This window comes from Mercenaria mercenaria, unplaced genomic scaffold (genome assembly GCF_021730395.1).
Source record: "Mercenaria mercenaria strain notata unplaced genomic scaffold, MADL_Memer_1 contig_2149, whole genome shotgun sequence".
NCBI classification, from domain to species: Eukaryota; Metazoa; Mollusca; class Bivalvia; order Venerida; family Veneridae; genus Mercenaria; species Mercenaria mercenaria.
Window position 1 is genome coordinate 1 of NW_026460190.1, and position 14,410 is coordinate 14,410.

At 35.8% G+C, this 14,410-nt stretch overlaps 1 long non-coding RNA gene across 1 annotated transcript; it reads left to right on the forward strand.

Moving 5' to 3' along the window:
- Positions 1–186: 186 nt before the first annotated feature.
- Positions 187–13,938, forward strand: LOC128552203 (uncharacterized). The gene is made up of 2 exons (XR_008369006.1): positions 187–659; positions 10,416–13,938. It is a non-coding gene; the product is annotated as an uncharacterized LOC128552203 (long non-coding RNA).
- Positions 13,939–14,410: the final 472 nt, after the last annotated feature.

Here is a 14,410-nt window from a genome sequence, read left to right on the forward strand (position 1 = left end):
CAACCACTATCTGTGCTTAATGTGTTACGTTATCAATATATCAAACATACAAATTATTCTGACACTTATACCTTAATATACAGCTTTCTTGGGCATCTTGTTGGGCATACTCGTTTTACAAACAGCTCTTTAATTTTTGTTGATTAGTTATGGTTGCATAAAATTACTATTTCTTACATACTTTTACTCATTTCTCTTTCTATTTTGCAAAACAAAGAGATTTGTATCACAACATGTTTTTATGATATGGCTGAATATAGCATTTAAATACACATATGTGTGTGTGAAGAAGTTTGTCTTTAGCAAAAGCAATTTCTAAGTAAACTTTTATTCAAAGCAATGTAATGCATTGTATCAGTATATGTAACATTGTACATGTATACACCATTCCTGTGATGCATAAAGTATATAAACATTGAGTTTCTACTCTTCCCTTTTTTGTTATTAAATACTGTTTACTTTGTGTTTAAATATTTAAAAGATTGAACGGGTACAAAACATAACACTATGGGAACAGTATCAGTGTAAAAGGAAGCAACTTGACGAGCAGAATCCACCAGGCACAATAAATGAGAGAGAACTCTGGCATGGCACTAGCAGTGATTCTGCTGAAAGCATAAATGCACATGGCTTTAATCGAAGCTTCTGCGGGAAAAATGGTACGTATATTTTTTATTACAAAATGAAATAAACTGGCTAGAAATAAAGTAAACTTATTTTCAGTCTTTATACAGCTTTGTTAACTTCTAAGAGTACCCCTGATATCGAAATAAATTGCAAAGCAGGGCCATTTTCTAAGTGACTAAAGGAGAAAACAGGCTGTTATACAAATGTTGAAAATAGATTTTTTTCTACAAAAAGGTATAATATAAATACTTTGATCATTTTTATGTAATAATAGGCAAAATTTTGATATGACGCTGAGGCTAGTCAAATATGTTTTTGATTATCTTAAACAAAACACATATTTAACTTCACATCCTTAGGTAGGATGAATCGAATGTACAATATGCCTTATGCCTATACACGTATTCTCTGATATCAAAACTATTGAAATATCAAGTGTGCTTGATTGTATAACAGGAAACGGGCTATGTCACTGAATGGTTTGATTTGAACGCCATGATATCTCACAATGTTCACGTGTTTCTATGTAGCACTAATTATGCAAATATAGCTATTGTATACAATTGACAAATAATATGTATCACCTTAAGTTTGTAAAAAACATTCGTTTTTAATCCCCCGCCGTGGCGGAGGGATTATAGGAATGGTCTGCGTCCGTCCTTCCGTCCGTAACAAAATCGTGTCCGGTCCATATCTCCTAAACCCCTTGAAGGATTTTCATGAAACTTGGGTCAAATGATCACCTCATCAAGACGATGTGCAGAACCCATGAGTCAGCCTTGTCGGTTCAAGGTCAAGGTCACAACTAAAGGTCAAAGGTTTGAGCCTGCCATTTTGTGTCCGCTCTATATCTCCTAAACCCCTTGAAGGAATTTTATAAAACTTGGGTCAAATGATCACCTCATCAAGACAATGTGCAGAACCCATGAGTCAGCCATGCCGGCTCAAGGTCAAGGTCACGACTCAATGTCAAAGGTTTGAGCCTTCCATTTTGTGTCCGCTCTATATCTCTTAAACCCCTTGAAGGAATTTATAAAACTTGGGTCAAATGATCACCTCATCAAGATGATGTGCAGAACCCATGAGTCAGTCATGCCGGCTCAAGGTCAATGTCACAACTTAGGGTCAAAGGTTTGAACCTTCCATTTTGTGTCCGCTCTATATCTCCTAAACCCCTTAAAGGATTTTCATCAAACTTGGGTCAAACGATCACCTCATCAAGGCGATGTGCAGAACTTATGAGTCAGCCATGTCGGCTCAAGGTCAAGGTCACAACTGAAGGTCAAAGGTTTGAGCCTTCCATTTCGTGTCCGCTCTATATCTCCTTAACCCCTTGAAGGAATTTTATAAAACTTGGGTCAAATGATTACCTCATCAGAACGATGTGCAGAAATTATGAGTCAACCATGCCAGCTCAAGGTCAAGGTCACAACTAAGGGTCGAAGGTTTGAGCCTTCCATTTGGTGTCCACTCTGTATCTCCTTAACCCCTTGAAGGATTTTCATCAAACTTGGGTCAAATGATCACCTCATCAAGAACTCATGAGTCAGCCATGTCAACTCAAGGTCAAGGTTACAACTGAAGGTCAAAGGTTTCAGCTCTGTATCTCCTAAACCCCTTGAAGGATTTTCATGAAACTTTGGTCAAATGATCACCTCATCAAGACGTTGTGCAGAATTCATGAGTCAGTTCAAGGTCAATGTCACAGCTAAAATCAAAGGTTTTACCCTTTCACTATCCATAGCAGTGGCGGGGGATTTAGCTGTCTTTCAGACTGCCTTGTGAAAATAGTCGTGGTGTGCAGTTTATCACGACAGATTCAGAGGTTTCATTAATAAGTTAACGAGGCTATTTATCGCTTAAGAATGTGGCTGAATCAAAAATTTGAATGTGCGCATGTCCGATTGGTCACAGAACGTGACAGAGTAGGACAGATCTCACGCACTCTTGACCATGTACAAAAATAGGACTATCAATTTCACAAGTTGAAAAGATATGTTATCAATGTATATTGAAATCATAATGTAAGTGAAAGTGAAAGAAAATAGTGTTCAACGCAGATACATCAAATGATAAGTCATTTAAGCACCAGTATTCTTGTTTTCATATTATTTTATTTCCATTGTAAATGCATTAGATATAATGTACATTGACACGTAACAATATACATACATATGAACAGCTGATTTTAGATTAAAGCTTCAAGTATTCTAACATTAAAGAGTCCTTTCCTGACAAGACTTTGGTAGTTCACTTAAGTCATCAGATTAAAGTCATGTTATCAATCCGCTTGAAGACTACATACAAAAGATAGAGAATAAGCACCAAATTATTATTATTATTATACCACATTTATATAGCACTCTTTACATACAAAATATGTGCGTTCAACAGTGCTTTACAAAGACATAAAGAACACATACATACATACATATATATATACATGTAAATACATTGGTAAAAGATTAAAAGGAATAGAAATTAAAACAATATCATCCATAAATTATGTTCAACGTTAAATTACATTACATACACTATTAAAGGAGAGCAATACCTTTCTCAACACGAAACAAACCTGTCATGATTTTGTTATTTTTATTTGTTTGTTTTTTGGTTCAACGCAATTTTCAACAGTATTTCAATTTTTGTTATTTTATATAAATGTGTGAAAGAGATGCGTTTTCAAAGATTTTTTAAATGCGGACAGTGAGCTTGAATCCCTAATGCTTGCATGGAGGGCATCCAAAAGCTTTGGAGCTGCATGCCTGAAACTTCTGTCACCATACCTTACCGTTCGACTCCTCGGTACAACCAAAGATACTGGATTATTTGCCGACCTTAAGTCTCTACGAGGCTTGTACATGTCGAGCATATCGATAATGTACTTGGGAGATTCGTTGTGTATGGCTTTGTATGTAAGTGTCAATATTTTGAACTCAATTTGGTGCTGAAACGGAAGCCACTGCAACTCCTTCAAGACTGGTGTGTTTTGATTGTAACGCGGAGTCTTGGTTATGATGCGGACCGCTGTGTTTTGTACACATTGTAGTATTTGCATTGTGTCTTTGGAAATTCCATACAGCAGCGAGTTACATTAGTCTAATTTCGATGTAACCAAAGAGTACACAAGATACTTGGTAGCATCAGCTGTTATGTACTGCCTAATGTGGCCTATTTGCCGAAGTTGTTCATAACTAGCTCTACATAGAGAGTTAACATGCTGTGTCATGACTATGTTTAAATCCATTCTAGTACCGAGGTTCTTCACAAAAATTGATAGTTTAATCCGAGAGGGACCTACGCAGATATCTTCGGGTATTTTTGTGTGATTTGTGTGAAAAAAATGTTCTCAGTTTTGTCAGTATTGAGCTTCAGCATGTTCTGATGCGTCCAAGAGACTATGTCGTATAAACAGATCTCAATTCGAGATAGGGCTTCATGTTGGTAGGAAATATTTTTGGGCTTAAACGACAAGTATGGTTGTGAGCCATCAGCATAAAAGTGATGATTCAGTCCATGGCTTCTGCAGATTGAACCAACGGGTTTTGTGTATTTGATGTAGTTTTTCGGTCCCAGGAGAGATCCTTGTGGTACACTGTATTTCATGTAATGTGGACTGGAGTAGACAGTTCGCTATTTACTGAGACTGTTTGGTAGCGGTCATTCAGATAAGAAGTCATCCACTCTAGCTATTTTCCAATGACCCGAAGTCCTTTTCCAAGCGTTTTAGCAACATTTCGTGGTAGATAGTATCAAACGCAGCTGAAAAATCAAGCATTACCAAAATTGTGATTTCGTTTTTATCCAGGGATTGAAGAATGTCATTTTGAACCTTAAGAAATGCAGTTTCTGTCGAGTGACGCTTTCTGTATGCAGGCTGGTGCTGTTCATGTAGGTTCTTCGAAGTCAAGTGGCACTCATTACGTTTATTTACTATTTTTTCCAGCACTTTTGAGACAAAAGGTAGGTTTGATACAGACCTGTAGTTCTTTAGTTTATTGGAATCAAGGTCTGTTTTGTTTTTTAAAAGAGGTCTAACATGACACTTTTTGAATTCGTTTGGAACATACGCGGCTTCCAGTGATGTGTTGATAAATATTGTCAAAGCTGGAAGGAGCTCATGAAGGCATGTCTTTGAAAGCCAAGTTTGTGCATAACTAGCTCTTAGAGTGCTTAATGTTTAACTGAGCTTGGGTTGATATTACATACTTTAATAGAGCTCTGACTTTCTACTAGAGAGTGAGTTTTACGTTGTACATGTACAATATTTTTAATTTTGTTGGTAGAAGGCACAGCTGAAACTTTACTTGCACCTTGACGAATCCCTGCAAATATGGGGATTGTCTTGACGGTTATTGAGATTGACCCCTTGATTTGAAACTGTTGAAACTTTGTATTTACTTTGATCACTCTGTGAAACTACAGGAATTACTGTTGATTGTCTATGTTAACCCCTTTATTTGTGTCCCAAACACGACTTAATTTAGGAATTCACCCTCGGGTCCCCCTGTACTGAGAGTACACTTATTGTCCAAAGTTCAACAGACCTAAATGTTTTAATTTTGATAAAAGTAGCTGATCTGGCTTTTCAATATTGGTTGATTGACGTATAAAGGAAATATCACATCTATTGTACTGTATAATCCATGCATTATCTGCTAAGTGTTCACCACCTGTCACGGATATAGCTTGAGGCATGTTTCTTGATTATAAAATCCAAAATATAACACTAAAATGATTTTAAAACTTCAATTGTCGTGCAAACCACTGTAAAATTCTTCACAAAAAGCAAACCAGTCTAATCACAATTCCTTTTTGTACGATCTTGCCAAATTCCAGAATTTTTAATGAAGTATTTCCACTTTTACACATGAAAATATTGCGAGCACAGAAAAATGCAGCCGATACATTGGCGCGTATATATATACACACATATATTATATATTAAACTGTTTTATCTGCTGTAACATTAAGCTGAAGAACCAAATTTCACAGCTCATCATTTGAAAAGTATGGTCTTACATCTGACTTACTATCTCCTACATACGACTTAAAAACCACATGATCTACGAATGACTTATTAACTCATACGTAAGACTTAACTTATTCCTACGTAGGTCAAATTAGATCCTTCATAAGACTTTTAAGCTTCTGTGTGAACTTGGCAGTACAGCAGTAGCAGAATTAGGAGCAGTTAACTGCTGCTACTGCCAGCAGCTACAGTAGTAGTTGACTGTTACTTCTGCCAGCAGTTACAACAGTTAATTGAATGTACTACCAGCAGTACTGCGATTAGTTGGTGCAGTTAATAAGGCTGTTACACAGTTTTAATGATGTTAATGACATCAGGTATAGTTAGGTTTTGAGGTGAGTGATGATTTGTACTTTTAATAATGGAACGTTCTATAATTTAGATAATGTTTATAAATCAGTATGATTCAATACGATATGAATGATATATTTTGTATGATAATATGTAAATTTATATGACAATATTGTCAACCCGAGGGCAGAATGTCACCCGAGGCGAAAGCCGAGAGGTGACATTTTGTTTCGAGGGTTGACTATATCGGTGTCACACACGCTACCATATGATATTCATTTTATTATACCGAACAAAATTAAGTAGAGGTTGGTGTCTATGAGGGGGCGCATGGCGACTAATCCGGAAAAACTCTTGTTTACTCGTGAACAGGTCTCAAAAATGGTCTGAGACCGTTTTTATAAATTTTCACTTTTCATCAGTTTGTGTACCCCGAGCGCCGTCCCAGACCATGACTTTGTGGATCGGACCGGATGGCCGTTGTAGAGAGGGTTGTTTACCACCTGGCATGGGTGGTTGCTATTCCGGGAAAACTTTTGTGTGAGGTGAGGGTGGGGCGGGGTGGACTAGAATTCTTACAACAGTTGATACGAAAACCCTACGGGACTCTGACTTTGTGACGGGACAGGATGGCTGTTGTAGAGGGTGAAGATCTATGAGGGACCATCATGGCGGATTCTTCGGGAAAAACCCTTGTTTACTCGTGAGCGGGTCTCAAAATTGGTCGTTTTTCGGAAATTTTGACTTTATTTCAGTTCGGGCCTCCCAAGCTCCGCCCCATACCTTGATTTTGTTGATCAGACCAGGTGGCCGTTGTAGAGAGGATTGTCCCTCATCCGGTACGGGGCCGCCATTCCTAGAAAACTCTTGTTTCAGAGGAACTCGGGGTGAGATGTGAGGCGGGGATGGCCTAATATTCTAACAGCAGCCAATTCATGGACCCTACGGGACTTTCGGACGGGACCGGATGACCGTTTTAAAGGGTGACGGTCTGAGGTGGGCCAGCATGGCGGCTACTCCGGAAAAAAGGTCTTGTTTACTCGTGAGCGGGTGTCAAAATTGGTTTGGGCCGTTTTGGCCGTGGTGAATTATGTGAACACCCGTGGCGGGCGGGCGTTTGGCGTCCAAAAGCATGTCCGCTCTCTAATTCAAATAGTTTTCATCCGATCTTCACCGAGCTTGTTGACAATATTTGTGAGCATAATATCTCGGCCACTCTTTGATTATGACCCTTGAATTACTTGAAAAACTGCCAATTTAGCCTTGTCCGCTCTCTAATCAAACAGTTTTCATCCGAACATCACCAGACTTGGAGACAATATTTTGGGGTAATTGTAATATCTCGGCCAAGTTCGATAACCTTCCAAATAGCCCCAGTCACTCTTGGATTATGACCCTTGAATTACTCGAAATCTGCGAAATTAGCCCTGTCCATTCAAACAGTTTTCATCTTCATCCAACATGGAACCTCACAAATACCTTGATTCCTTCTTACTCTTTTGGGGGGTTTAACAAGGCATACAACATCAACATTATTACATTTATGATACGTAATTGAATATCTAGACGGGTGTATTTTGTGACAGTCTTGCACTGTTATTTCAGATTGGGCACCAAAGCTCCGCCTCAGACCTTGAGATTTGGATCGAACCGGGTGGTCGTTGTAAACGGGGTTGTCCCCAACCCGGCACGGGTGGCCGCCATTCCCGTAAACTCTTATTTGATATGAACCCGGATGAGGTGGGCGTGGTTTGCCGGGAAAACTCTTTAAATTGTTTCAGCAGTAAACAAAATTTCTCCTTTGGCAGGAATATGTAGGAAACTGTTTATTTGCTTTCATATACTAGTACCATTTATCTGTTGGCAGTACCAGCAGCCTGGTAAAGTCCTCACATAAACCATTTAATTGCTAGCTGTAACACGATCCATCCTGTCAAATTGCTTTCTGCTTTCATAGAACATTAAACCGCTGGCAGTTACATGTAGAAAACTGGTAAACTGCTGTTATAAACCATTTGACTGCTGGCATTAACATATAGGAAACTAGAAAACTGCTTCCATTGATCATTTCAACGCTGGAAGTTACAGGAGTCTGGTAAATTGTTCGCATGGACAACTTAACTGCTGGCAGTAACACAAAGGAGACTGATAAACTGTTCTTATAAACCAGTTAGCTGCTGGTATTACATGATTTATAGGAGACTTGTAAACTGTTCGTATAAACCAGTTAACTTCTAGCAATAAGGTATATACAAATCTGGTAAACTGCTCTCATAAATTGCGGGAAGTTACATCTAGGAAACTAATAATCAGTTCTTAGTAATATTTAAATGCTGGCAGTTACATATATAGGAGACTGGTAAACGTTCTTAGAAACAATTTAACTGCTAGAACTAAAATAGTAAGAAAAGTGACGAAACTGCTCTTAGTAACATCATTTTATTTCTGTAGGCTGCATATATTTGAAAGTGGTAAACCTGCCCATAGAAACTTCATTTACCTACCCGTAGTAACATATAAAGGGAACGGATGAAGCAAATCCCGCCTGCTTAGCTCAGTAGGGAGAGCGTAGGTCTACGTATCGTGGGGTTGTGAGTTCGATTCCCGGGCGGGGTATATGTTCTCCGTGACGATTTGATGAATGACATTGTGTCTGAAATCATTCGTCCTCCACCTCTGATACATGTGGGGAAGCTGGCATTACTTGTGGAGAACAGGTTTGTACTGGTACAGAATCCAGGAACTTTGGTTAGGTTAGTTGTCCGCCGTTACATAACTGAAATACTGTTGAAAACGGCGGTAAATCCAAAACAAACAAACTAATGAAGCGTATCGTAGAAACATCTTTAAACTGCTGACAATAAAATCTATCGGACACTGATACCACATATCGTCATTTAACTGCTGGCAGTATCATTTGTAGGAAAATTTCTATAATGCTATGATAAAAAAATCTCAAAACTTCGTAATTCAACAGCTGTCAATATCAAATAGAAAAAAGATAAAAGTGCAGTGAGTGACAATATGTAACTGATAGCAGTGACATACACTAAGAAATGACGAAGTTCGTCGTAGAAACATCATCTACCTGCCGGCAGTAACATCTATAGAAAACTAATAAAACATATTTTAGTAACACATTTTAACTTCTGGCAGTATTATATGTAGGACACTGACGGAACAAATACCAGAATGTCAGTCACATCATCTAACTGGTAATACAACATTGATAACTGTTGTAACTGTGATTAATTCCTGTAACTGCTGGTAGTTAACTGCGACACGCAATTAACTGCTGTAACTGCTAGCAATTAACTGTTTTAACTGCTGGCTGTAATAACAGTTACTGGTGTTAGTACACGCGATCAATTGCTGTAACTGCTTGTAGTTAACTGTGACACGCAATTAACTGCTGTAATTGCTAGCATAGCTGTTAACTGCTATAAAGGCTGGCAGCAGCAGCAGTTAACTTCTACATTGTTGCTACTGCTCTACTGCCAACTTCATACCGATCTCAATCGTAAGACAATATTGAAATAACCGCGTAATATTTTGCAGTTAAATGTGTTAAATATATTATTTTTGACAACTAATTAACCGGAAAATGAAAAAATATCGTATAAATTTATTGTTAGAAACATAAGCAGACTAAAACATTTTAAGGAACAAATGCATATGAAATCTAATGCATTTAATAAATAATTATTTAGCATATAAAAGTACAAGAACGAGAAAAAAGTAACACAAACACGCTTGATGCATTATGTCTTGAATCAAACACTTACAATTTAATCGATTGATTATTTCTCTCAATATTAAAGGCGTACGCTAAAATTCCCTGTAAATGAGATGGGCGAAAATTTTCCCAGTAATAGAATTTCTTTAAACTTTGGATATTGAAGGACAATCATCTAAGAAACAAAAATATGCAATAAAAATCATAGGTCACCGGTATCGAAAAAGAGTTATCTGCCCTTGAAAACGCCATTTTGGGGGGAAATGCGGTTTTCAAGGGCAGATAACTCTTCTTCGAAACTGGTGACCTATGATTTTTATTGCATTTTTTTTGTTTCATAGATGATTGTCCTTCAATATCCAAAGTTTGAAGAAATTCTGTTACTGGGAAAATTTTCGCACCAAATTCTAGCATACGTCCTTAAACAATTTTACGTGTGTATTGTCAATATCATCTTTGGGCAAAAACATAAACTTTGTTCATTTTCACACTTGTATTTGTGCACTCTGTTCACTTTGATATGTAAAACGTCTTATCAGTTATATCTATTACATGTTTCTAGTTTTATGATGGAATAAAAGATATCTTTATATCAAAATACCTACGCGAAATATATCAATATACCTTACTGCAGTAGGCAAATTGCAACGACTTGGATTATAGATGTACAACATTCCAAATAAAAATACATTATTTTCATGATTTCTTACAATTTGGAATATATTACAGCAACTGCATACGGTGATGGAGTGTATTTCGCAACAACTGCTAGGTATGCATGTCACAACGCCTACTCCAGACCAGACGCACAAGGAATTAAAAGGATGTATCTATGCAAAGTTCTGACCGGAGAATATGCTAAAGGAGAAAAAGGAATGAGAGTACCACCATTGAAACCAAGCAGTGGACCAAATGCTTTATACAACTCTGTTACAAATGATTTGAATGACCCGCATATGTTTATCATATTTCACGACACACAGGCGTGTCCAGAATATCTTGTTTATTTCACAGAAAAACGTCGATAATAATAGTTTGACAGTTCAACAAAATAGAAATGCAACACAGAAGTGCATTGATGATCACTAAAACACCTTGTCAGTCGCTTAAAGGGAAAATGACTTTTTTAGTAACAAAGAATGATTTAATTATTGACGTTTATATTTAATTATTCAATTTTCTTTTTACTTAACTTGATATAATCTATGTGAATGTACGTGCAAGAGTGTTTGTTCTGCAGAACATGACAGTGGAAGTAAGTTTTAATCACTTAAATATTATGTGTTTATAACATGAAATACTTCAAACGAGATCGTTTAAGCATAGTAATGTTCTATCAAGTCAGTTTTAACGAGAATATATGAAATGTTTACAAGTACTTGACACGTAAGCCACACATTTTGGATTAATAATTATTCAATCAACATTATAAAATTTCAGATACTTATCGAGGTAAATTTTTCTGATTTAATCTTTCAAGAGCAGCGGTTTTCGTTAATTTCTCATAAAAAATAAGATTAAATTTGAATGTTTTAGGTATCTAAATCACTTTTAATGTTTTAAGAAATGTGTTCAATAGAGTATTACCAGTGTAAATTTACGAAATATCTGCAGTTTTGTTTCTGTTTGTCGCCGGACTCGTATACAGATTTTGCACAGCTTCCTCTGTCCAGTTAAGTTTTCTCCAATCTGGCATTTTCATACGAAATGCAGTTTTTGCCATCATTAAACATTCTAACATGCAGCTATATATAACTACAATATAAACAGTTAAATGCTTTCAATTGTGGTTTGCTTTTGTACGTTGGGATTTCAGTGCAAAAAATATGAAATATAATATCATACTAAGACAATATCTAAACCTGTCTGTATGGTTTTTGGTAACGTTTGTAATGCATAAAAACGTTTCACGCAATTTATAAATTTGTATTTGTAGTAAAGGAAGTATGCTTTCGACTAGAAACACCCTATTACAATAATGCGTTTAAAAGAGCGTGGCAACATGTTGTGAATAATTACTCTCGTGTGAAACCTTGACTGACTTCAGTATGTATGCATTGTAAATAACTCAATCAGCTCGTAAAAAAAAACATGTTTCTTGCAATGCATTGATAATCCTTACTTGCAAAACAATTTGTTACTTGCCATTGATAAAATACTATTTTATTTTCATGTTTATAGATCAAGTAACATGTAAATTGGGTTCACGTAACAGAAAATTCGAATGTTTTTGTAAATTATTGTTGAACAAAATATCACTATATTGGTGGTGGCCTGAATGAAAAATGTTTCATATCATTGAAACACAAGATTATTTTATATTAGCATGAAAATATAGTAAATTTGATGGTTTTAAATTGTGGATGATGAAGAGTGGTCCATTAGCGTCATATTGACTAGATGCGGTATAATTGAATCACATATTTTACGCTTCAGATTGTGAAATCACGATCCATTAAGATTGCGGAAAATTTGCGTTTTATTTATGAGAATTAAGTGTACTGAAGTTTATTTCTAGTTTTCGCACGTAGTGAAAATATTTTATGATTGTGCTTTTGTATGTTGAGTTTTTTTTCATTTGCTGAAAATATTTCTATATCGTCAAAATTGATAAGGAAAATCCAAATAGCAAACACTATATCCTTAATATCTGATATATTTATTCAGGGCAGTTAAAGTGGATTAATAATATATTCGGAGTTGTTTTAACAACCTAAAATCGAAAATCGTTTGTCAGTTTTAACAGAGATGTTATTATATTTGTTACATTAAAATGTGCAATAGGAATTATCATTTTATGCTAACTAATGAAATACTGTATTCTATCAGTTAAATATTTTCATATTTCATCACTCACACTGTGAAAATTTGAAATCTATATTTTCACACTGTGAGAAATATAGCTCCACCCTATCGTTACATTGTGCATGAACTTTATATTATTTGCGTAAAACAGGATGAAAATTGTAGTCGCACTTTGTTCTTTATAGTTTATTTCTTGATTCAAATTATTTTACTTAAAGAGAATTTCATAACGTTATGCAGCAAAAAAATATAATAAAATGGAACTTTATGTTGAATGCGTCTTTATAACGTCACAGCACGTCTGACATCATGTCTGTTTACGCGCGTCTGTTTCCCGCACTGAGATTAAAAATAGTTGCAAAATGCAAATCTCAACGTAATTGAGCATAAAATAAAAAGAAAATGTGTTTGTTTTCGTGAATATGGAATATATCTCACCTCGAAGCGAGAAAGTTTTCACATTTTCACTCGCGCTACGCGCTCGTGAAAATATTTGAAATTTTCTCACTTCTCAGTGAGATATATTCCATATTCACTCAAAACAAACAAATATCCTCTATTTATTCTTTCCTACAATTTCATTGCGTTTTAGTTAGTTGTAGAAAGAAAGAAAAAAATACAAGTTTTCACGAGTTTTAATTGGAATCATGTTATACTTCTTGTTATAATGAAACATATAGAAATAAGAATATCAAACATCTGCATTAATGAATACAGATAGAAATTGCATATATGACAGTACGAAGATAATAAAAGAATAGAGGCATCAGAATTAAGGTTTAAAAAATTCGTACAGAATGCTGACTTTGTTCATCAGTTCAATATTTTGTCGGAGGACATTTGCTTATTTTAGTGTAAGATCGAAATCTATTTCACTGACTAAACAACGCCATAGTTTCGCGAGCGGCGTAGACATGAGAGCAGAGTAAATAAAACTATGGCGTTGTCGAGTGAAAGTTATTTCGATGTTACACTTACAAAAGAACAAATTTTCTTCTAATTACATTTCTTTTTCTGTTTTTACTACATTTTATCACATGTTTGACGTCGCGGGAGTGTTATAAAGCAATTAAACAATAATGATAATACACTAGTGTAATAAAGCTTTTCCGTCGACGTCGTGTATAGTATAAGAGACGTTGGTCAAATTGATTTGTTTATATAGTAAAAGAAAGTAGAATTTTTGATGTTCCGCCGGAAAAGACTAACATGTGATAAAAAGAATATTACATTTGTGACTTTCCACCTTAAATTTATTAAACTCGTTGAATAAGATTGATAAAATGCTCGGCAGAGCCTCGCATTTAATTATATTATCCAACTCGTTTAATAAATTCAATATAAAAAGACACTCATGTAATATTCTCTATATATACCGATTTATCCGTGCAACGTCACGCACATTGGGCAACATGCAAAAGCTTAATGTCATATTGTTAATATTGGATTCTTGGTTATGTGTTGCCAGGCCAGTATCTCAGAGGTAAGGTCACATGATACGATCAGAACTTCGTATGACTGTTATTTTGATGGTCATGGAACAATGTTTGAAGTAATCGGCAGACATGGTTTAAGCCCACGCAAGATCAGACACAACTCTTGACCCAAAAATACGACCTTGTCATTCACAATAGTGGATTGGTAAATGTGTATGATGCACTGTCATACTGAAGTCATCAATTTACCAATTCTCTAGTACAAATACCGCTAAATGCATGTATTTGATACATATAAGACAGGAAATGACCGGAAAATCTTTTACTCTTAGTGTGATCTTGACCTTTGAGCTAGAAACCTTGCGGGTTTTCAAACTTGCTGGATGCATTCGATTTCCACATTATTTTTTTTGAAAATCAAATGAACAATATGTTCTGTAAACATTTATTGTTTTTTGTTCTAAATAGTAAATAGTTTGTTAC